The sequence below is a fragment of the Podarcis raffonei genome, chromosome 12 (assembly GCF_027172205.1).
Source record: "Podarcis raffonei isolate rPodRaf1 chromosome 12, rPodRaf1.pri, whole genome shotgun sequence".
NCBI lineage: Eukaryota > Metazoa > Chordata > Lepidosauria > Squamata > Lacertidae > Podarcis > Podarcis raffonei.
The window spans coordinates 22,479,239-22,503,700 of NC_070613.1; the positions used below are offsets into that span (position 1 = coordinate 22,479,239).

Sequence of the window (24,462 nt, forward strand, 5' to 3'; positions counted from 1 at the left end):
AGGATTTCAGGATCACCTGAAAAGATACACAGGGCTGCATACAACTCCTAAGGATGGCCCAGTCCTTTTTATGCCTGTTTTGGACAGAAATCCAAATGCAAGGGTTATATTCCATATGTGATCTACATCTATATGGTAGAATGCCATGTTATCAAATATGTTGACCTGTCTGCAAGTTTTATTCAAAATGCTGGTAAGGGACTGAGGAGCCTAAATAAAGCTTAGAGTTGATCTACCCTGGCGCTTGAAGTCTTCATGGACAATGGGAGCTTAACTCCCTCCCTAAGAGAAAGCAGTGGTCCACAGTTCTGCCACCTTAGTTATCTGACAAGGTAACAGGCTTCTTAGAAGTCAGAGCAGACCCAAGTCTCACTCCTAGCAGGCAGCAGCATGTCTATGAGAAGTATAGGTCAGGTTTTTTCTCATAACCACCCCACCACGTCGGCCCAGTTCCTGTAGCCCATCTCCAGAATCCAAGGCTATCCTGAATGCTTTTGCCATGCCCCTTCTAGTGATGCTAAAAGTTTTGTGCTAGTATGCGTACAATCTTGCATTTTATGTATTTAAATTGATAACTGTGGCTTGGCTTGATTTATTTCTTCCTTCATACATGCACACTTTCTCTGGCACAACTTGAATGTTTTATTTCATACAATAAACAGTGGTTTCTAAGGTACGGCGAGAATGTAAAGGAACTGATAGGAGGGCACTAATAGGAGGTACATGTTACAATAAAAGAGTAAATATTCCATTGTGGCCAATTAACATATGCTCTTTTTTGGGGAGTTAATTACATATTCCCCCCCCCCCCCCGTAACAGTCTTTGTCACTCATTACTGTTAAACTGCTCAGAGAGGGTGAGGACAACTCACTTTGTACCTCCTAGTTCTAAAAGCACATTCCAGACATGAGTAAGGCTTTATAAAATAAAGCACTTTGATTTGCTAGGAAAACCCCTTGTCCTCTTTTCTTTCGTCTCTACCATGTGTTCAGTCATTTCTGCCGTTTTATTTTGGGTGGTTTTAACTGGCAAACATGTTAATCTCAAAACCAGAAGGCTGCTTTTTATTGAATTTGATATTGACATCTAGATTTCTTTCATAACACTTCTGTGGAATGACATAAGGCGGGAGACAAACTTGATCCCCACTGCAAGTTCCTAAAGAGAAACTTAAGAGAAGACCTTCAACTGTAATATGGAGTCCTCCACCCATTAGGCCAGCTATAGAAGAACTTTGTGTTCATAGTAGCTGGATGCATTGTATTGCTGATTTGCAGAGAAGGGAGTGGGGGCATAACTGGCTATGCTGACATTAAACCTGTAAAGATGGTGGTGGTGCTGCGTTGATGCCATTCTGCTTCTGGAGCTAAGTAGGCCCAGCCCCTGTATGTTTGCCTGGGTGGGAAACCCAGTGGGAATCACACAGGAGCTGCCAAGTATAACAAACGTAAATGGCTAAAACTGCAGAGACATGCTTCTTCAGTATCCGACAGATGGAGTACGACACTTGAGAGAAGGAAATCTTATTTTAAAACTCACAACTTAAAAAAGTTTGCAAAGTAGTGGGATGCTGCGGCAAGAAGTCATGGCAATTCATGCAATGATCTAAATGAGCAGCTGGCACTTGAGCGCCGCAGCCTGTAAATGTTTATATGTTTAGAAAAGTTAAGCACAATGCCTTACCGCACACTTTTTCCCATACTAGCCTGCCCATAAGAACGGAAGAGGAGGCTGTGCAGTCAGGCCAGTGGCCCAGCCAGTCCAGCATCCTGTTGTTAACAGGATGCCTGTGTGAAGCCTGCAAGCTGGACATGAGCACAACAGCACTCAGTCCACCTGTGATTCCCTGCATGATGCCACTGTGGCTAGCAGCTGTTGATGGGCTCGTCCTCTGTGAATTTGTCTAATTCTCTTTTAAAGCCACTGAAGTTGGTGGCCATCACTGTCTCTTGTGGGAGTTCCATCCTTTTAACTACACACTTCATAGAATCAGAGAACTGTAGATTTGGAAAGGACCATCTAATCCACACACACACCCCTGCGATGTGGGGATCTTTTGCCCAATGTGGAACTTGAACCCATGACCCTAAGGTTAAGAGTCTCATGCTCTACTGACTGAGCTATCCCAGATGCATAAGTACCTTTATTTTATCTGTTGTGAATCTTCAACATTCAGCTTCATTGGACTGTCCACCACTTCTAGTGTTACGGGGGGGGGGACAGACTTCCCTCTATCCACTTTCTCTACGCTATGCATAACTTTATAACTGTATCATGCCATCTCTTATTTGCCTTATCTCTAAACTAAAAAGTCCCAAACGCAGCAACCTTTCCTTAAAAGAGGAACCTTTCCTTGAGAGCCAGTGTGGTGTAGTGGTTAAGAGCAGTTGACTCGTAATCTGGTGAACCGGGTTCGCTTCCCCGCTCCTCCACATACAGCTGCTGGTTGACCTTGGGCTAGTCACACTTCTCTGAAGTCTCTCAGCCCCACTCACCTCACAGTGTTTGTTGTGGGAGAGGAAGGGAAAGGAGATTGTTAGCTGCTTTGAGACTCCTTAGGGTAGTGATAAAGTGGGATATCAAATCCAAACTCTTCTTAAGGGGAGTTGCTCTGTCCCAGCTCTACATAATCCTTTTGAGTTGCGACGGCCAGAACCACAGGCAATATGTTCCAAGTGTGTTCGCAGCTTAGATTAGCATAGAAGCACTACTACGAGTATTTCCCCCACCCTTGTAAAGTAAAAGATCTGGAGGAGTACACTGGATCTTGTAAGCTGGACTTCAACAGTGCTGTGAAATAAAGGTTTGTTTTGGTTTCATGAATGTAGATACTGCGCCTTTCAGTCAAATGGTTTCCAAAGAAGCTCTCATCAGAAAGAAACAATAATCAAAATTAGCCCAGATCCTTACAAAATCAGACCTAACTCAAAACAAGTAGGATCAGCAGTTAAAAGCAGCAGGTTAAAGCATTTTAAAAACTAAAAAAAAAAAAACCTTGGAGAATTAAAAAAAGGGTTAGACATCAGCTTCTTGGGGGTAAACTACCGTTGTCAGAAACAGGATACTGAAGTTGATGAAATGCAGAGTTGGTTTGGTAACACATTTGCTTCTGCCACCCAAATGATAAGACATAAAACAGACCCTGTCAGGACTGCAACAAATTGCAGACAGACAGCTACTCAGGCCTGCCTATGTATTCCTAGGAGATGCCTCTTTCCCATTTGCAGGCAATGCTTATGTCTCTCTTACGCCACAGATACCGGGCAAAAATTATTCCATGAATAGATGTTCTCACCGTGCATTGTCCTGACGGACAAATTTAGGTCACAGCTACTTTAGGGGAAAGGTCATGGCCCAAGGGCACAATGCCTTCTGTACATGTAGACGGGTCCCGTGTTCAATCCTTTACAGTTCCAACTTCAAGGGGCCCTGGTCATGGCAGGGCTGTGAAATAGCTTTTACCCTGCCAGCCAAGGATGACATTTTGTAGGCTAGAGGGAGCAGTGGTTTGATAAGCCATGGTAGCTTCATAGGAGCATCTCTGTCCTGCCCAAAAAAAGGGGGGGGACTGAGGACGACAAATTGGGGAAAGGCTCCAGGCTAGATCCTTTGGCATAAGCAGACATAGCTAGGAAAGAGCTGTGGAACCCTGGACAGCAGCTGCCAGTCTGTGATGACAATACTGAACTAAATGTCCCAAATTGACTCAGTGATTTGATTGCAGCCCTTAAGGAAAGGGAATATACTGCTGTATTTTATTTTACTTTATTTTTTGCTTTTTTACTATTTTACTTTAATTTTAATGCATTATTTTTCCTCAAAGTCCTTTTGAGTCCCCTCTTCTCTACCCCACAAATCCCATTGGTGTGTTTTTTACAGTGTTGGGAAGATATCCCACTGAGAACAAACATTTAATCTCTTCTACGGTTCCATTACTTGCTTATTCACCCATCCACTTCTGAAAGAGGTTTACGGAGCACTTTTAAAGTAAACCTTAGCATGTTACAACCCTGAGTACTGTGGTAACTTGCTAAACCTGACTGCCATAGCCACAGATGCTCTAGGAACGATGAAAGAAATCTGGGGGTGGGTGGGGGGAGCGAAATGGAGCTCTGGTGCTGGACTCCAGTTGAAGAGCGAAACCTCAAGACTGCACTTCCTCCCCAAACAATGCTGACACTGAGCTGCAAAGGAAGCCATTTCAACTGACTTAATGTTCTTAATGTACCCAAATGAGACCTGACGGATGGACTATGACTCAGTGGTAGAACGCATGCCTTATAAGCTGATGGTCGTGGAGTTCAATCCCTGGCACCTCCCCTTATAAGGGTCAATTAGTAGGTGTCAGCGCTGCCCAAGGTCCCAGCTCACACAAGACCAACGCTGCTTCTTGCTCAAGTTTAAAAGTCTTTATTGAAGTTCAGTCTCATTTCCAGACGCGCAGCGCGCAACGCTACATCTATCCGTCAGACCGTAGAAGTCCCATCTGAATCTCCGCCCCCCTGACACCAGCTTAAGATTCTAGCTTTACTCCACCTCTTCCTCTGTTCCTACTTTCTCTGGGTCCTTCTGCTAGTCGGAGTCTCTGCCCTCCGAGATTCTTCTGACGCTGATTCTCCCGACTCCTCCTCCCCCCTCTTTCGGGCTTTAGGACCTGGCTCCCAATCCGGGTTTTCTGCTGTCCCGCGCTCCTCCACATTTGAACTTGGCGCGCGCGCGCAGCCTCCCACTTTCCTTCTGACCGTTACACTTGTGTCACTGCTCCCCCTTTCGGGGAGGCTAGCTGGACCTGGCCTTCCCTCCGTCTCCCCACTCCCCGATGGAGGAGAAGCTGGTCCTGACTCACGTGACTCTTCCCCCCCACTGTGCTCTGGTGGGGGAACTGGCCCTACTCCTCCGCTGCTCCTTTGGGACTCCCCTCTGGTTCCTTGTTTATGGATCGTCCCCTCTGGGATTCGCCTCGCCCTTACCATAGGCGCCCTCTCCTGGGAATCTTCTGATTCGCTGGAGAAGCTCATGGAATCTCTCGGTCCACTGTCATATTCCCCTACGCTCCCCTCTGATTCCTCTCCTCCGCTCTCTATCTGCTCTCTCCCCTGCTCTTCTGCTCCTGAGCCTCTGACAGTAGGTAATGAGGAAAACCTCTGCTTTAGAAGCTGAAAAGTAACCCAGCATGGCTGGTGGGAGTTGTACTCCAGCACCTGGTGAAGGGGACCGGAAAGCCTACAGTAAATAATACTGCTCCAGGTAAACTACCGTATTTTTCGCTCCATAAGACACACCTAGTTTTTAGAGGAGGAAATGGGGAAAGCCCCATTTTGGGAGGGATCAGCTCACAGTTATGCAGCTTCTTTTGCAAAGGGGAAAAGCCCCTTTTTTGAGGATCAGCTCAAAGTTGTTGAGCTTACTTTGCAAAGGGGAAAAATCCTGTTTTTATGGGGTTCAATTCACAGTTCTGCAACTTCTTTAGGAAAGGAAATGGAGCCGTTTCTACAGTTTCCAGACAGATAATCTAATCAGCCAGTCACATGTCACTGGGGAAACAAACAGCCTCCGTCTGCGGAACATTCAACAATGGAGGCCTGGGCAAGGATGCAGGGCCGGAAAGGGAGCCAGTGATCGACCACACATTCGCTCCATAAGACGCACAGACATTTCCCCTTACTTTTTAGGAGGGACAAAGTGCGTCTTATGGAGTGAAAAATACGGTAATACTGAGCCAGGCTGCCAGCCACAATGGCTATGCTCAGCCTACCCAACTGGAGGCAGTAATGCTTCTGAATACCAGTTGCTGGAAGCCACAGGAGTGGAGAGTGCGATTGTGCTTTGATCCTGCTTCCTGGTTTCCCATTGAGGCATCTGGTTGGTCACTGTGAGAAGAGGATGCTGGGCCATTGCTCCTGATCCAGCAGGCTATTCCTGTGTTCTTGTGAGCAATGGCCTGGCTGAGTAGGAGACAGCATCTTTTTGTTTCTCCTGCTTTGTAATCTATACATCCTCGGCACAAGTTTACTCTGATACGAATCTTTAACCTTCACTTTTATTGTGGCAATTTAGGGTGGAGCACCTAAGGGGAGCTTGCATAACTTGACAAGAAAAATTTGCTTTTGCTGCGAAAGCTCACTAAAGTGAAACATCCTATCCCGTTGGTCGGTCTGGGCTTGAAAACTTGGATCACTCTCTTTTGTGCAGTCCAAGCCTTTGATCCATTGTTCACTCGAGCCATATATCTGAACTGGTGCACGCAGAGCCAGAGAGGCCTGGAGGCTTTTTCAGCCATTGATATGCTTTAAAAGGAGAGCAGCCAGGATGCTTAGCTTCGCTCATTTCCAAAACAACAGCTATCACAACAAACGGCTGGCCTGCTCCAAGAGCTGTTAAGTCAGTTAAAAGGGTTCTGTTAATAACTCTTTCTTTTCCCACCATACAAACTGAAGCACGCAGCCAGGCCAGGTCTTTTGACAGGTCAACTTCACCTGCTGCAAATAATGCAAAACAATTCAGTACAGTGGAACCTTGGTTCTCAAACTTAATCCGTTCCGGAAGTCCGTTCCAAAAGCAAAGCGTTCCAAACCTAAGGCACGCTTTCCCATCGAGAGTAATGCAAAATGGATGAATCCATTCCCGACTTTTAAAAACAACCCCTAAAACAGCCATTGAACATGAATTTTACTATCTAACGAGACCACTGATCCATAAAATGAAAGCAATAAACAAAGTACTGCGGTCACACAGTCATTCAGTAGCTGAACTTGGTTCCACACAGTAACACACACAAAAGAGCCGCAAAAACAAACAGAGCTCAGCGTAACACTCAAAATGGAAGTGTGGCACTCAAAATGGAACCATGGAACCCAAAACAGAAGTTTTGGCACCCAAATCAGAAGAGGAGCACGTTTGGCTTCCAAAAAAAGTTCACGGATTGGAACACTTTGCAGTGTTTGGGTACCAAGGCGTTTGAGAACCAAGGTACCACTGTATAGGGGGAATGTACATCTGGAGTGGTTTTGGCCTTACCATCAGCTTGACAAAGACCAACATCCTGGGTCAGAACATCCCCAGCACTCTAGACATCAACACTGGTGACCACATGCTTGAGGTGGTAGATGATTTTGCCTGTCTGGATTCCAGCATAACCAACAACCTTTCCATTGATGCTGAGCTAGACCAAGCGTACTGGCAAGGCAGCTACAGCAATGGCTCACCTCTCCGAAAGCATATGGGAGAATGTGATTTTAATGTCCAATACCAAGATGAAGGTCTACCAGGTTTGCGTGTTGAGCACGCTGCTTTATGGAAGTGAGTCGTGGACAACTTAAACCTGCCAGGAGCGATGCCTGAATGTGTCAGGACAATTTTGGGCATCACATAGCAGGACAGGGTTTCAAACAAAGATGTGTTCTCCCAAGTCCACATTCCCGGCATGTTTGCACTTCTATCTCAGTGATGCTGGCTTGATCATGTACACAGAATGGTAGGCGGCAGGACATGGCTTCAGACACCAGGTCTGTTGGCAAACCAACTCTGTTACAGAGATGTCTGGAAATAGGACATGAAGGCTGCCAACATCAACCCCGCTGTGTGGGAATCCCTTTCAGATGACCTCAGAGCCTGGAGACAATCACTCAGGTGATGTATCCACAACAGTGCCCAGAGGAGGAATGACTGCTGCAAGGAGTGCAGAAGGAAGAAACACATGGTACACCTGCATCAGCACAACTGGACACCTTCATCTGCCCCAGCTGCAACAAAACATGTCTCTCCACATCAGTCTCTACAGCCACAGCAGGTGCTGCAACCTTCCAACAGTTAGACTCTCATCTCCAAAGGCACACTCTTCCATCGTCTCCCGAGACAGATGGATGCCAATGACATATTGCAGGGGGACCCAGTCATTAACTATGTAACAAAGTTGAGGAAAGCAATAGAGATGGTTTTCTTGCTCTAAACAAGCTGGTAGCTTAGAAAACAACAACCGCTAGAGAGAGAGAGAGAGAGAGAGAGAGAGAGAGAGAGAGAGAGGGCGCACACACACACGACAAACATACCCTTTCATCAGAGATCCTCCCAAAAAGCAATCTTTGCTGACACTTTCTTGCAATAGATATAAACAATCTACTCAGCAGTTAAGAGAGAGGCAGTTAATAGGTGTAATCATCTGAGTCTCAGACTCAGATTTAAAACTGGTTCATTTTACAGCAGGAAACCAATCAGGAAGGAAATAGCTGGCTCCTTGCAATGGCGGCAGTGCCACTACCCAACAGTGAGATGTCCCCAGTATGACAGCACAGATTGAGCTTTGGTAGGAGATGGCTACCAGCTATTGTGTTTCAGTCAGTGCTAGCAGCAGTGTCAAGACTGTCAGTGTTTGTTCTGCCACATGGGGCCATCTTTCTGCTCCCTTGCATTCCGTTTGCACTTCAAACCAGTAATTAGTGCCAATCTTCTATGGTACGTTGCTCAGAATCCCTCTTCCCATCTCATCTCCTTGGCAGGCAGTATGGCTCCTATGACCTTCAGCCCGTGTTGGGAGATGGTACACTAATGTGTGACGTGGTGTATGTCACTGTATTCAAAAGCCTTGCCCCCGTCATGCAGCCCACGCCTATTGTTTTAGCATCTTTGTAAGCCAAACATGAGAGAGGAGTTCAGAGGCATCAACAATTCAAACAGTAAGAGGCACCCTGGGAAGCGCTTCTTCAATCAATATGCATGGTAGCTTCTTTATTTGGGGGGGTTGTTACACTGCCAGTCCGGCGACTCAACACTGCCACTAAACTTGTAATAAATTATCCATCAACCCAGTGCTTTTGAAAGACATTTTAGAATTGTTCCCACCATTTTCTACATAGGCCCATAGCCAGAATGCTTGTGATGAGCAGTCAAAGGGTGGGAAGGAATCCTTGCAGAACAGCCAAAACAGAAAAACAGAAGGCCTCAATTATTGCATCAAATATTAATACAGTAACATTTAATTTTATAATACTTTTTAAACCACCACAACAACAAGGGCCTGTTGCTTGTCAGTCAGGAGAGATGAGCATCCCTTTGCTCACCCTGGGAAGTTCCGAGTGAAGACTCACAAATGCTTGAGGGATTTCCACACATTCTGTATGAACGCACACAAAACACTCACCTTTGCCCCTGCCCTTTCCCTTGCTGCCACCCGCTCCAAACAAACAAAAATCACATAGAGGCTCATCTGAGGCAGGTGAAAGTAGAGGTTAAGAGTGCCAAATCCCAGTGGAGCATCTTTTTCCAAGTAGCGGTATCATGGTACTTTAAATGTATAGTGTGAATGTGGCCTTGGACTGGCACTGTTTAACCCACCTTCACTTAACTACCTTGATTGATCCAGGCAGTAAATTCTACACAGGAGCTTTCTGAGGCCAGATGCAAAGGAAGGTGACTGCTTGGGATACTAGGGACCGCGATCAGGATTTCGCACGCCTGACCAACTTGCTGCAAATCCTTAGACCCTTATACTTCCATCTGAGAAATGATTTGAGACTAATTTTAAATGCAAGTGGTTTGGCTTGTGGCTTCTGGTTTGCAGCCATGATTTTCAGACTTCACGCCACAAATTTGAGAGATCTGGCAGTAATCCAACTGAATCAATTAAACGTTCCAGAAGGATGCCTGGGGGGAGCTCGGTGTCAAGCAAATTTCACCGCATTCAATACAAATTAATTCCGGAGTAAGTGTCTTGAGTATATTCAGAGACCTAGTACAAAAACACACGTTAAGAAAACCCGAGGTTAGGACCCCTTTGTACTGAAAAGTCCTTCCTGACTCTCTTGGTATAACACAGCTGACAGTCCTGCACAATACTCTCTGCGCAGTTTCAGTGTGTGTGGTTTATTTTAAAGTCCTTATTTTGCCTCCCAACAGAGGGAGAAGGCTCAATACTGATCAGCCTTTAGGGAGAAATGTTGAATGCAACCTTTTTAATAGAAGGATCATCAGTGTGGATCACACAGCTTTTCAGCTTACTTTTCTGTGAGATTCCATATTGCTGATGGAGTTTATCCCGGTGTCATCAAAACAGCATCCAGGTTTATCTCCTCATATCTTGCTTCTAAAGCACTATATTTGTATTGATTTTTTCAAGGAGTTCCATATAGCATTTCATCTTGCAAGTTCTTGTAAGCATGTACGTAACCCTCCCCTCTTTTTCCCCCTAGTTTTTTTGTGGGGGTAGCCAGTCCACAAGATTTGCCAGCTAAAAGCATGAGGTGAGCTCTGAATTAAGGACACTGTCTCCTCTCCTGTCAGGAAACACAGCCTTCACCAGCCTGGTGCCCTCCAGATGTTTAGGACTACAACTCCCATCAGCCCTTGCTAGTATTGGATTACACCAGGCTGGGGAAGGCTTGCAGCAGCATAGGTAAGCTGCAGGACATCACAAGCCAAAAAGAAGGGGGTGTGTTTTTCTATCCCCCACCTTTCTATCCAGGTCCTCAGCAGACATGCACCCTAAGTTTTGGAGGGGTTGAAAGGACATTATCTACAAGGGGACAGCTGGATATAGAGACAGATAACCTCAAGCTCAAGGGCTGAATGTGTGTGTCTCTCGCTCTTTGGCCCTCAGAACACTGGCCTTCCTCTGCACCCTCCTCAATTGATTTTACCTGGTGGGGCTATTATCATTGAACTGTTATACAGTGGTACCTCGGGTTAAGAACTTAATACGTTCAGGAGGTCCGTTCTTAACGGTTCTTAACCTGAGGTACCACTTTAGCTAATGGGGCCTCCCGCTGCCGCCACACAATTTCTGCTCAAGCTGAAAAAAATTCCCCACCCCTGCTTTGCAGTGAGAATCTATTACTGCTGGTTGCCCCGGGCAGGAATGAATCAAACAAATATTGTCCTCCTTAGCAACTTCCTTTCATCAACACTGATGATGCCAAGACTGCCTACATCCATTCTCCTCTCTGTCTCTCTCATACACATGCCTAATGACTTTGCTCTGCTCTTCTGTTGCCCTGTAGGCAAGTCTATCCTGCGCACGATCCTCAAACGCACCACAATATTATCTGCGCAGTCTCCACCAATTTTGTAACATATTATAGCTTTCTTTTTGTATTCCCCACCCCATTTCAGGTTCTGTAAACCAGCAAAGTTCCAATGCCCACAAAGACGTCAGCCAGTTAGCATGCAGGAAAGATACTGCTATGCTCTTCTTGACCTGGGCTACAAAGGACTTTTATGGGGATGAGACTGAAAACCGCAAACCATCTACAAGGGCCTAATTACAAAACTGCAATTGACATACAACAATTTTCTAAAACAAACTTTAAATACAGCGGTTTCCCACATGCTGATCTATGTCCTTTTGCAGACAAGTGAAACCTACAATTAATGATCTTTTGTTCTTCCTTTACTGCTAAAGTACTTGGAACAAATTACTTGGATCTCTAAGGTATCCTGTAAATGACTGTTAAATCAGTTGCTTTTTTCTGCTGTTGCCATCTGGTTTTCTTTATAAAAACTGGAACACAAAGGAGCTATGTGGTCCACTGCATACCTGTACATCTCAGAACATTTTTGGCTCCAGTTTTATCAAACTTGCTTCAGGTTTTGCTGCAACTGTTAGCAGCAAAATTATTCCAACATACCACCTCTAACAGTATATACTGCAAAGTTTAAGCAAAATCCCTGCAAAACACAAATAACCTCATTGCTTACGGAATTGCACTATGGATGAAGCTTTCAGTATGGCTTTCAGTCTAGGCATTTATTTGCTGGTACCCTGATTTGGCGGTTCGAATCCCCATGACAAGGTGGCTCCCGTTGTTCGGTCCCAGCTCCTGCCCACCTAGCTGTTCGAAATCACGTCAAACTACAAGTAGATAAATAGGTACCACTCCAGCGGGAAGGTAAACGGCATTTCCATGCGCTGCGCTGCTTTCGCCAGAAGTGGCTTAGTCATGCTGGCCACATGACCCGGAAGCTATCTGCAGACAAACGCCAGCTCCCTTGGCCTATAGAGCGAGATAAGCACCGCAACCCCAGAGTCGTCCATGACTAGACCTAATGGTCAGGGGTACCTTTACCTTTTTACCCTGATTTGTAGACCATGTCTGCACTGCAGGTCATTCTTGGCCCCCAGAATCTGTACCACTTCAGAAGGCAGGTTGGGAGTTCATTATCCAATACTTCCCCATGCTGTAAGCTTGGCAGGCAATCCTTGTCTGGTCTTCTCCCTGTTAGTTTTCTGTCTTTTTTATTTTTTACACTGGGAACTATTCAGTCATGCATGCTTCATCTGAAGTGGTGCAATCCCAAGACAGCTACACCATGCAACTTTCCTAAAAACATGTTAGGAGTCAGAATTCTGTTTCAAATCTCACTGAAATCAATGGCTAATTTACTGTGGGCTTTGCTTTTTTCTGGAATGTACCCTTTTACTTTCCTGTTTTATAAAATACTTAGAATAATTAGACCAGTAAACACTGTGTTATGCTGCTGAGGCTAGCTTTTCTTTACTAACTTTAATTGGGGAAACACACATCTTGTGTGAGGTATATTTGTGAATCTGGCATTGCCTCCATTTCTTTGTCATGGGACCTAAAATATGCAATTGAGCATGCAACAAATGGCATCAGGGAAACGAGCGCTTCTCTTCCTCTGGTCCGATAAAGATCACTTCCCATCCCAGGGAGAAAGGACACATTTGCATTTATCACTTACAGTTCATTGTCCAGTAAACCGCTGTCACAAACGAAACAAAAGCCATCTCACCCAGTCCAAATGTGCCTGGCTTTAGATTTGCCTTATCTAATTGCATATAGCGAGATCTCTAGCCTGTGTCATGGCAAAAGGCACGACTGTCAGTTGAGGCAGGTTTGGGGAACCATAAATGTCAATGCCTGGCTTCTCTTCTTTTTGCTGTTTTAAAGGAATCTCATTCTACCGCTCCAAACAAAGAGGCAACAATCCACCCACCCACGCAGATCCACTGAGTTGAACGGGGCTGGAGGTTCCTCTTTGCCTGACCCAAAACAGCTCCACCCAAAAAGTGGTCCTGGCATCACTCCTCCACGGTGGAGCTCCCTGTTCTGCTGACCAACAGGATTCTCACGAGCCGCCTGCAGAAAGTGTGGAAATTGGGTCTTCAGGGGCTGAGCCAGGCTGGGATCCACTGGATCCCAAGCCACCCCCCAGTGCCACCAACTGGTGGCATTGTGCCCCATTACTATGCTAGCTCCAGGCTGGCATAATGCAGATCAGGGGTTTGCCAGTCTTCTAGCTTGGCTGGCATGAGCGGAAGAGCTGCAGATGAGGCAGCAGCTGGGCCCTGCCTGTCAAGAAATGCACACCAGAGCAAAAAATAAAATAAAAAATAGCAGGAACTTCTGCCTCTTTGCAAATGAGTGGCTTGGCTAGAGGCCAAATATGCTTAGGGCCTATTAAGAGTGCTTAGATTTAATACACCCCAGAAGTACAGGTGCCTGATCTTCCTTTATTATTTCTGTATAGTTGTTTTGATGTTCTGTGCTGTTTTACATATAAACATCTCTCTCTCTCTTTTTTTTTAATGCTCATGCTTCCCTCTGGAGAAAATAATCAGTATATAAACTCGGGACTGGGAACATTCTCACAATTTCCGTTCCTCTCAGTTTCTCATTTTTCCAATGTATAAAGTTCAGCTCTCCCCATTTCCACATCAGTTTGGCAATTAAAAAATAATAAGTTGTCTTGGAAATTCATCGCATTTTAGTATGACTTTCTCCCAATATACATATTTTTGCAAAGCAATTTTCCCAAATCGATTGCATTTTTGTATGCTGTTTTCACTAAGGGCTCGTCCACACTTCTGCTTGTCCTATGCCTGGGATCCAAGCAGTTTTGCCTTTGCCCCACCACTGGAAACCCCACTCTTTAGTGCTAAATCGGAACAAATGGCAATCCAAGGAAAACCCATTGCCATTTGTTCCGGTTCAGCGCTAAACCGTGGGTTCTCCTGGGGGAAAGCGGCAGGGCAAAAGGAAGTGTTGATAAGCCCCAATACATACACATTACATGTACAGTTTAACCCTAGTATTAGAATTTTTGAACACATGACTTGGCCGGAGAACTGCATTGCAAAATTCAAGCACAAATTTCAAAGGATGGCTGTGTTTTTGCATTGTATATTGTTTTGGAAGGTGCAAATTAGGTAGGTTTTATTTTAAAGGCAAACTGAATCAAATTTATTCCCCATCCCTCATGAATACTGGACCCAGCTCCTTATAAAACCTTGCTCAGCATTCTGCTCTGCTGATTATGTGACACTGCAGAGAGAAAATGTAAGCCTTTTGGGAACTTGGCCTCTTCTCTATTGCTGTAGGTGCCAAAATGAAAGTGGCATCTGAAAGAGCCTATGGGATTGGTTCAGGCAAACAGAAATGCAGGTTATCATCACTTGGTAATACAGATACTGCAAATAATACAAGTTATCTTTACTTAGTACTGGAAGTGGAAGACTGCATGTTTAAATAAGTCCCCACTCTTGAAAGGAAGCGTCCTATACATAGAAGATCCGTATGTCATACCTTCTCCCTGGCATTTAGTTTTCGATGTGGGGGGAGATTTTATTTTCATTTTAAAAAAAGTATGGGGGTGTTCAATCAGACAACATTCCCTCTACTATCTCAAATGGTATGGCCCACAGACAGTCACTGAGACAAACAATTTGAGATTAGATGGGGTGGAGTTGCCATACTGGAAAAAAATTAAGTGCACATGGAAAACTAGACTCCAGGGAGAAGAATTCTCTATCCAAGAGAGTATAAAACATGATGAGCTGTTTGCCAGGACTTCAATAGTCCTTCAATAGGCTAAACACCGGAAGCTGTGGGAGTTCAACCTCAGTTCTCCATCAAGATGCGCTTTGTTTTTTGCTGCTTCTTCTTTTTTGTTCAACACTTCATCCACAGATTTGGGCAAACAACAACAACCTGCCCCCAAACACTCAAGCCAATGAAATATCATCAACAGAAATGCTTAACAACAGGGAAGCTGGACAAAAGCCTACGCCTTCAGATCTAGATCCGGATAAACACTCCCGCTACAAAACTCTGCAGCTGACAAATCCAATCCCTGATTTAAAATATGTTGTACAAAGGACACAAATATATCCTGTATTTTATCAGCTTCATGCCTTTTCAGCTATATTAAATATATGAAACACAGATTAATCTGGCATTTAATCAACATGATGTAATCATTTGTACATCCTCTATGAAATAGAAAATCAAGGAACAGATTTGGATACGGCAGGCCACAGGGACAAACAATAACTCATCTTCCTGATGGCAGCACTGTACTTTCAAAGTGATCAAATAATATCCCATTGTAATTGCATTGATTTTCATGAGAATTTAGAGGCTACTTCTGGTTCCAAAATATCTCCTGATGCTGAAGCTTCTTTGCTGCTCCAGTCTTTACAAACTGAGAATGTGCAAATAATATTTTGAATTAAAACAACAGAACATTGTGTGCATGAAAGAGAGTTCTATCGAAATAGAAAATTATGGGACTTTCGGTTGAATTTTCAGTGCCATTTTTGTTATTAAATTAAAACCACACGAGATCATGTAATTCCCCTCTAATATGTGGTTGAGTGCCTATCAGATTGGAACAAAATTGGAAACACCCCAAAACAAGGTAGTGACCTCTGCATACTCACAGAAGTGCTTAAGTTTGTGAATAAGATGGAAAACAAAATTGCCTAAAGGGAACCTGAAAACTTATATAATATGAACATAACTAGTCCAACATCCTGTTCTCACAGTAGCCACCAGATGCCTCTGGGAAGCCTGCAAGCCAGCACAAGAGCTCTTTCCCCTCCATAGATTCCCAGCAACTGCTGTTCAGAAGTATTACTGTCTGCAGCTGCAAAGGCAGAGCACAGCCATCATAACTAGCAGGCACTGACAGCCTCCATGAATCTGTCCAATCATCTTTTAAAGCCAGCTGGTGACAATATGTTAATGGCAGATGAGCCTGCAGAGTGGAGTAGGAGGGGCAAGGTCTAAGGAACCAGAGGTCAAGCAGAGTGTGAATTTACTAATCCAACTTTGTGCCTATTTGAGACACTGACCGTTTGGGTGTCAAAGGCTGAAAAGAAAAGTGGAAGGCAGAGAAAGAGAGGGAACTAACCTACCTAAGACCCTGATGTCTTATAATAAATATCCTAGAGCAAGAGAGAAATTAGGAGGAGGATATGCCTTTATAATTTCCAGAACTGCATGCCCCCATTCTTATTTAATTATAATATACTCAGGCACATGGGCGGGGCCAGAGGAGAATATAACATCAATAAGAATCAAGACAAATCTGAGGTTCTGCCCCTCCTCCCCAACAAAAGCCTACCCCCTTAAAAAAGCCTTCTGCCCCCCAACAAAAATCCTGCTCAGGCAGCCTTCCATTCAAAAGATAACAATTCTAAACATGCTTATTGGGCTATAAGCTCCAGCAAACACAATGGGACGTGAGTAAAAATTCATAGGATAGTACTGTAAATATGTATTATACAGCAAGAGAAGACAAGTATTGAACAAGCAACCCCCTTTCTTCTCCTCCTCACTCCTGAAACACACATTCTCACACTTACCTCCCCAAGGACCTGAGCACTACTCCAAGGTAGGTTTACCAGATGCAGAGGAAGGCAGGGCTCCTTCACCTTAGCAGTTGTGCATAAGAGGGATTTTCCACAGGTGCAAAACAAGGCACATGGGCGGGAACTATGCAACTATTAAAGGTACAGGAACCTTCTCTTTCCCCCCTGGGGCACACACACCTTTTTAAAAAAATAAGTTTTGCATATAAAAACATAGATTCATAAAGGAACAGGAGTTTGTCACCAGTACAGTCAACCTTGTGCGTGTACCATAAGGAAGTGTATGAAATCAATGGCTGATGTCTGGTTGATCCACCATTCATATTTGTGATGAATGGAAACTCTGTATCCAGGAAACTGTCTCTGTTTCAGCTACTACAATCTGCCAAATATTGTTGATTCAATCACTGACCCTGCAGCCAGATACCAATGTCCAATTTTATGCTGCTGCAAGCATGAAGATTATTAAATGTTTTAAGAAAAAGTTTGGTTTTGATTATCTAGAAATAAAGACAATGAACAAATTGAAATTCTGGTGTGATGTATGATATTAGGCCAAACAACCGGGACCCAAAGGTTTTCACTGAGAGAAATTTCTACCACATATACTAGTAGCTGGCAACATAAGATGAGCCTGATGGATCAGGTCAGTTGTCCGTCCAGTCCAGCATCCTGTTCTTACAGTGGCCAACCAGATTCCTACAGGAACCAAGCACAACAACTCTCAAGAACCTCCAGCCCATGGCTTAATTAAATCCACCAGGCCTCCATTTGTCCAAAGAGGCTGTTTTCTCCAAATCACACACACTGGCCCTAAACTTGATGTAATAATATGACATCAGGCGAGAGGCAACTACAGTTCACAGCCACACCAAAAATGCATTTGCAGGAGTCACCAATCATATACAAGGGCATTCTTTTTTCAGAATTTGCTTCTAAAAATGCTGTCTTCATCATCCTACTGCTATGAGTTTTGAGTGTGGGGGAAGACTCCCCGTAATTCCTGGATTTAGTAAACATTAGAATTAACCAATGTTGGAGTAAACTGTGCCAAATGCTGAAAACCCCTGGATTTAGATTATGCTAACAACCCAGACCAGCTTGGCATAGTCATTAACAGGGGACAAAGAAGGTCAGTGAAACCATCCGAGGGCCAGTGAAACCACCAGAGGACAAGACTGCCAGACAGGGAGGATGTCATGAACTAGCTCTCTGACAGAGGGGCTCCTACTCCAGCTGCGTGTGTTAGTGGGTGGCAAAAAGAAAGGGTTTAAGGTTTCAGTTGGGACTACAGAGGATGAAGGGAAATTGTGGTGTTTTGCAAGTAGATTGAAAGGCGAGGGAGAAGTGGGGCCAACAGAACTATTGGCAGACTGGCTAGAGCAAGCTGTAACAAAGGGACAGGTGGTATGGTTGGTTCTTCTGTCTGTAGACCTAATCCCACTGCTCCTAAGAGAGGAGCAAAGAATCGTCTTGAGAAGTGAATGCTGGAAATCTTTCCACTGTAGACTCAGGTTGTATATATGTGTAAATAAATGATATTCCATAAAGACACTACAGTCTCCACTGCACCTAATATCAGAAGGAAACACAAACCCTGGGTAAGCGCTGCCAACTCCCCGGGACACTCGATCAGAGATTGGAGTGGCGTGTAACAATACCTTGTGGGTTTGGTTTACCAAGCCATAAAGTTTTCTAGCGCTTTTATGGCAAATCTGGAGGGGAGGAAATTAAAATAGTCTAGCATATGATCAGCGCTTCAAGTAAAACAGTATATTATGGGATATGGAGGAGACTCTTGAGAGTCCCATGGACTGCAAGATCAGACCTCTCCATTCTTAAGGAAATCAGCCCTGAGTGCTCACTGGAAGGACAGATCCTGAAGCTGAGGCTCCAATACTTTGGCCACCTCATGAGAAGAGAAGACTCCCTGGAGAAGACACTGATGCTGGGAAAGATGGAGGGCACAAGGAGAAGGGGATCACAGAGGACGAGATGCTTGGACAGTGTTCTTGAAGCTACCAGCATGAGTCTGACCAAACTGCGGGAGGCAATGGAAGACAGGAGTGCCTGGTGTGCTCTGGTCCATGGGGTCACAAAGAGTCGGACACGACCAAACAACTAAACAACAACAAATGGGATATGCACACTAATGGTGCTGTGTTTTTATTTTAACGGTTTATTCTTCCAGCTGCTAGTATAATTTCCTCCACGGAGGAAAATCACACGTGACAGCGTTAAAACAATTTATTCACTGCCAATTTCCTTCTGAAAGTGAACAATTATACTAGCATTTAGAAGAACTGGACACTTCCCCCAAAGCTCCTTGCGTGTAATCCATAAAGAAACAGAAACTCAGCAGCTTTATGTATAGCTAATTTCATCAACATATTTTGCCTTTCATAGAATTGTTTAAGACAAGGTAAGCATTTAATCTCTTGAACAAATGTTTCAGTGCCGCGGTCAAATTTACACTAGATTGTGAGCAAATTGGCAATTTTAATGGTCAACATAACTAAGCTAAATGTGAATGGTAAATACAATTTTATCTGATTTTGTATTTCTAGCCAACAGAACCTGATTCTGCAAACAATTGTGCAGAGCTTTGCATTATGATTTTTACTGCAATTAGGTCAATTCCTTGAATAAGCTCCTTTTGGTGGTTTCTGTTCTAAGAGCTTGTGCCTCTTTTCACAAGCTACTCAAAAGGGATTGCGGCTGACAACAGGATCAAAATGTCCCAAGGCACTTCCAGCCACTCTTTTAATTATGATTTACATAGAATAATGGGCTATTATGTAATCTATGGACAAAATTTTACCAGTGCTTTAAAGCAATGCTAGAGCAACACAGCAACCAATAAAAGTCATAGTATCATAGAATTGTAGGGATGGAAGGGCCTCCAAGGGTCATCTAGTCCATCCCCGGCAATGCAGGAATCTCAGCTAAAGCATCCATGACAGATGCCAATCCAAGCTATGCTTTAAAAACCTCCACGGAAGGAGAGTCCACCACCTCCCAAGGGAGATTGTTCTCCTGTTGAACAGAGTCTTCAGTCATTTTAAAGACTAACACATTTATAGTGTGTCTAATTTATTTATGACCCAAACTGATTACAGCTCTTACAGCAAACTCATAGGATCACTACTTATGAATCGCTTTTAAAAAAAGAGGAAATGCATAATCATAAGAGAACGAAAGAGGAAATAATTTGCATAGAATGTGCATGTGCGTCACACACAGAGACACAGAAACTTAGAAAGAACTGCTATGATTTCAAAAGAAGCACATCTTACCCACGGTGAGGACACCTGTGAATCTGTGTGCCTGCTCAGTCTGTCTAGGTGGTGTTGATGGGAAACTTCAAGGCCACACTTGGTCTCCCTTCTTAGGACTCCTCCTATTTACTGAGGATTCCTCCTGACTTGCTTGCAGGACATTTACGCAGTTAAGATTGTATCTAGCCTTTATTGAGCGTTTGTTCTGATCAGTTTGCAGAGAGGTCCTATGACAAGGAGCCAATTCGTTCCTAGGAAATATAGCAAACAGGACATCAAAAAATATTAAAACAAGAAGCACGATTAATATTTTTATTTAAAACATTACAGCCACTAGGATTAAATTCCAAATTTGATCTTTCAGTTTTCATTTAATTACAGCAATGGGTACTGAAATGTGTGTCTGGATGTGAAATGTATGAGATGTAAGTACTAATAGTATCATGTCCATCCTCTACTCCACCTCCTCACCTCTCTACTAATGTAAAACACCTGTTGAAAAACCTATGAGAGAATGTGTGTGTATATATATGTGTAATCAAACAGGGCTACCTTGCTAAGCTATTCAGTCTTGTATGCTTAAACCAAGAAATTGTCTCTTCAAAGATATGCAAGTACATAATTATGAACTTTTGCATCAAAATTGATTCTTTGTATATAGTGGGAGAATTTATATTTACAGTGGTACCTCAGATTACATACGCTTCAGGTTACATACGCTTCAGGTTACAGACTCCGCTAACCCAGAAATAGTACCTCAGGTTAAGAACTTTGCTTCAGGATGAGAACAGAAATCGTGCTCTGGCGGCGTGGCAGCAGCAGGAGGCCCCATTAGCTAAAGTGGTGCTTCAGGTTAAGAACAGTTTCAGGTTAAGAATGGACCTCTGGAATGAATTAAGTACTTAACCCGAGGTACCACTGTACTTTGTATTGAGTTGAACACCTAGAAGTGTATTATGTTGATTCTGATAAGATTCTGTTTGGATTATTATCAGTTAGCACTAGTAGATGCATCAATGGCACGAGACAACTGAAGAAGCCCAGAAAACTCTGCTCAGGGAGTCTGCTATTCGCCAACCCCAACAAATTGGCCCTACCGGGGGCAAAAATACAGCCTCTCAACTGCATGGACTGCTAGGGCAAAACAGGGATAGAACGCTGGTACCCTGTCTTCTTTAATACTTCATACGCTGCTTCATCAGCACCTCACAGAATGACTGCAGCAGCAGTGTTAGCAATGGGGAAAAGTAATATCTGAGAGATCCTGGATTTATCCCTCAGAGTGACCTTAAACTCTACCTCCAAATACAATCTGTGAAATAAGGTAGCAACTTATACTGCAGTATCCTAGAAGGGAGTTTGGCTTTAGGCCAGCTTCTTAAAATATGTGTGTACCTATGAGAAAGAGGATGGGGTCACAGCCAAAAGCAAGTCAAATTTGTAATTCTTCCTGGCATTTCCATTTAAAAAAGGGGAGAGAGTGGGGCACCTGTGGCCCTCCAGAAGCTATTGGATTCCAGCTCCCATCAGCCACAGTTAGTATAGCTAATGGTCAGGGATGATGGGAATTGTAGTTCAACAACATCTAGACATTTGGTCTTCAACCCTGGGCTGTTGTTGATGGGACTACAATTCTCACCATCCCCAGCCAGTTGGCACAATGATCAGGAGTGATTGGAGTTGTAGTCTAATAATATCTGGAAGGCACCATGTTGGCTACCTCGACATATCCTGGTGCCCTCCACATGGTCTGCACTACAGCTCCTATCGTTGGGGGCTGATGGGAATTGTAGTCCAAAACGTCTGGAGGGCACCAGCCTGAGGAAGGTTGACCTAAGGTGGAATCTTTAAAAAAAACACCTAATATGTTAAAAGTCATATAATTGAATTAAATATGAATACTATTTATTTATTTATTTATTTTAAAAGTGTTTGGGGTTTGTTAGATATACTAGTGCAAAGTTGGTTCACACCTGTGTGTTCATCACTTGATAACCGCAGCATCAAGTGACAAGCTGTGTCCATAAATTAGCCATAAATCGCGCACGGTCAGCTGCAAGTTCTCAAGTCCTGAGTAATCAAGTTGATTACTTGCATATGTGAAAAGGTAGAATCACGGAGGGAATCAGTATGGTATGTACTGTTAGATCGGCATATGCAGGAGAACAAGTGAAATAAGAGCAAGAGAAAGGCTTCTCTTCCTACAGTACATTTTGCACTCTTATTTTCTGGCTAGGCGGCTTATGAGATGCATCAGCGCAAGCCATCCTGACTCAAGGTAAGCTCAATTTCTACACTGCACATCTGTTTCTTCTAAAGCTTTTCAAAGCAAGGGGCAGCTTGCAAGCTGGTCATCATTTAAATTGGGGACGGGGAGCCTGTGGTCCTCCAGATGTTGTTGGACTGTGGCCTCCACCACAGTGCCATATTTAGTGTGGTGCAGGCAGTTCCCCTGCACAATGTGCCAAGTTGAGGGGGTGCAAAATAATAGCACCTATATTTAAACAGGTACCTACTGAGAAGATCCATTTAAAAAACTGTAATTCCCAAAGGAATTAATGTGAAAATAAGATTTAAAAATTCCTTCCTGTAGCACCTTAGGTGTTACTGGAAGGATTTTAACATTTTGTTTCAACTACGGCAGACCAACACAGCTACCTACCTGTAACTGTGAAAATATGAGGTATTGTAAGGGCAAACTTTGTCCTCGCTCAGGCACCATATTACCAAAGTCTGCCCCTCCCTGTCCATCAGTCCCAGCCAGCATGGCTAATGGTCTGGGCCACAGGTTCCCCATCAATGATTTGAATCTTAGAAACAAAATGTGTGAAGTTTCTCTCCCCCACCTACCCTTTGTGTATAACTTAAGCTACATAGCCACAGGATGATTCCTGATTGTTGAGAGGTATTTCCAGCAAACCATGCAAGGTTTAGGAGGGGGAAAGGCCAAGGTGAATAATGCCAGAGCTTCCTTTTGAGGCCTAACACCATGTTGTGTTCAAACAAGCACCTGCCCCTTGGCCCAAGAGTGTGCGTTCTAAAGAGCAGCTTCTGATGCCACCCACTGATCCTGAATCACAGGAGCTTCTCCAAGGAGCTCAGGGTGGTGCATGTTGTTCTCCTCGCCCTCATTTAATCCCCACAACCCTGAGAGGGAGGCTAGGCTAAGAGGCAGTGACGGTGAGCTCCATGGCCCAGTTGGGGATTCAAACCCAGGTCTCCCAGGTCCTAGTCCAACACTCTAACACTGTAGTTCCCAAGGTGGGGCAATTTGATTTTTAAGGGGGGCAATTTGAGAAAGAGTTAGACCAAGTTAATGGCCTTTTAGGCTTCCTCCATGTGAATAGGAGTTGACTTTTTGAATATTAATTGTATGTCACCGGGGGGGGGGGGATCAGGATATTAGAGATGCTTAAGTGGGGCATAGGGACACGGGTGGCGCTGTGGGTTAAACCACAGAGCCTAGGACTTGCCAATCAGAAGGTCGGCGGTTCGAATCCCCGCAACGGAGTGAGCTCCCGTTGCTCGGTCCCTGCTCCTGCCAACCTAGCAATTCAAAAGCACGTCAAAGTGCAAGTAGATAAATAGGTACCGCTCCAGCGGGAAGGTAAACTGCATTTCCATGTGCTGCTCTGGTTCACCAGAAGCTGCTTAGTCATGCTGGCCACATGACCCGGAAGCTGTACGCCGGCTCCCTCGGCCAATAAAGCGAGATGAGCACCGCAACCCCAGAGTTTTCCGCAACTGGACCTAATGGTCAGGGGTCCCTTTACCTTTTGAAGTGGGGCATGGCCAAAAAAAGGTTGGAAACCACTGCTCTAATCGCTATGGCACACTGGTATTTGAGAGATCAATTTTAAAAAGCACAGGTGACCTTTTATCAATGCAGGCGGGTTCCAAAGAGGTCGGCCATTTTAGAAGAAGCAAGACGCCACCCGCCACCTCAGAAGTGGGGTCTCGGGCAGCCCAGGAAAGCTCTCCCGGCCCCATAAAACGGTTAGGCCTTCGAGGTGCCCCCAGACTCCTCCTCCTCCTTCTTCCGGCAAGGACAGACGGACGCAGCGCTGCCCGCTGTGGGATTTCGCCCGGCGTTGCAGGTTGCCTGCTCTGGCGCGAGGCTATGCAGCTCCTTTCCTCCCCGGCGCCGGTCAATGCTGAGGCAGGAAAGCGGGGCTCTCCAGGGACTCCCGCCGCGCGGCTCCCATGGCAACGGGAGCTGGCGGGCTCGCGCTTGCCGCTGCTGCTACTGCTGCTATTTTGCAGCCGAGGACGCCCGGGGAGAACCATTTTGCTCCGCAGACCCGGGCGGGGTGTGTGACTTGTCGAGGGTTAATTCGTCTGCGGCTGGTGGAAGAGACCCGCTGACCGGAGGAGGTGGTCGCCGCGGTGCAACAAGCAAGCAGGGCTCTTGCAATCCCATGCAGCGCTTGCTGCTCTGTGCATAGTTTTTTTAAAAAAAATAATTAAAAAATAAATAGATACTAAGCGCACTTGCACTTCAGCTCCGCTCAGCCTCTGCCAGGAGATGCAGTAGTCGGGGAGGATAAGACTTGCAAGCCCCAATCGCATCTGAAGGG

General features: G+C 44.7%; 1 long non-coding RNA gene across 1 annotated transcript; it reads right to left on the reverse strand.

Annotated features, from left to right (window-relative positions):
• LOC128424392 (uncharacterized) lies at nucleotides 1-23,956 on the reverse strand. Its single transcript, XR_008333005.1, has 3 exons — nucleotides 23,760-23,956; nucleotides 19,904-20,136; nucleotides 1-74 (listed from the first exon to the last, which is right to left on the reverse strand). It is a non-coding gene; the product is annotated as an uncharacterized LOC128424392 (long non-coding RNA).
• Nucleotides 23,957-24,462: the final 506 nt, after the last annotated feature.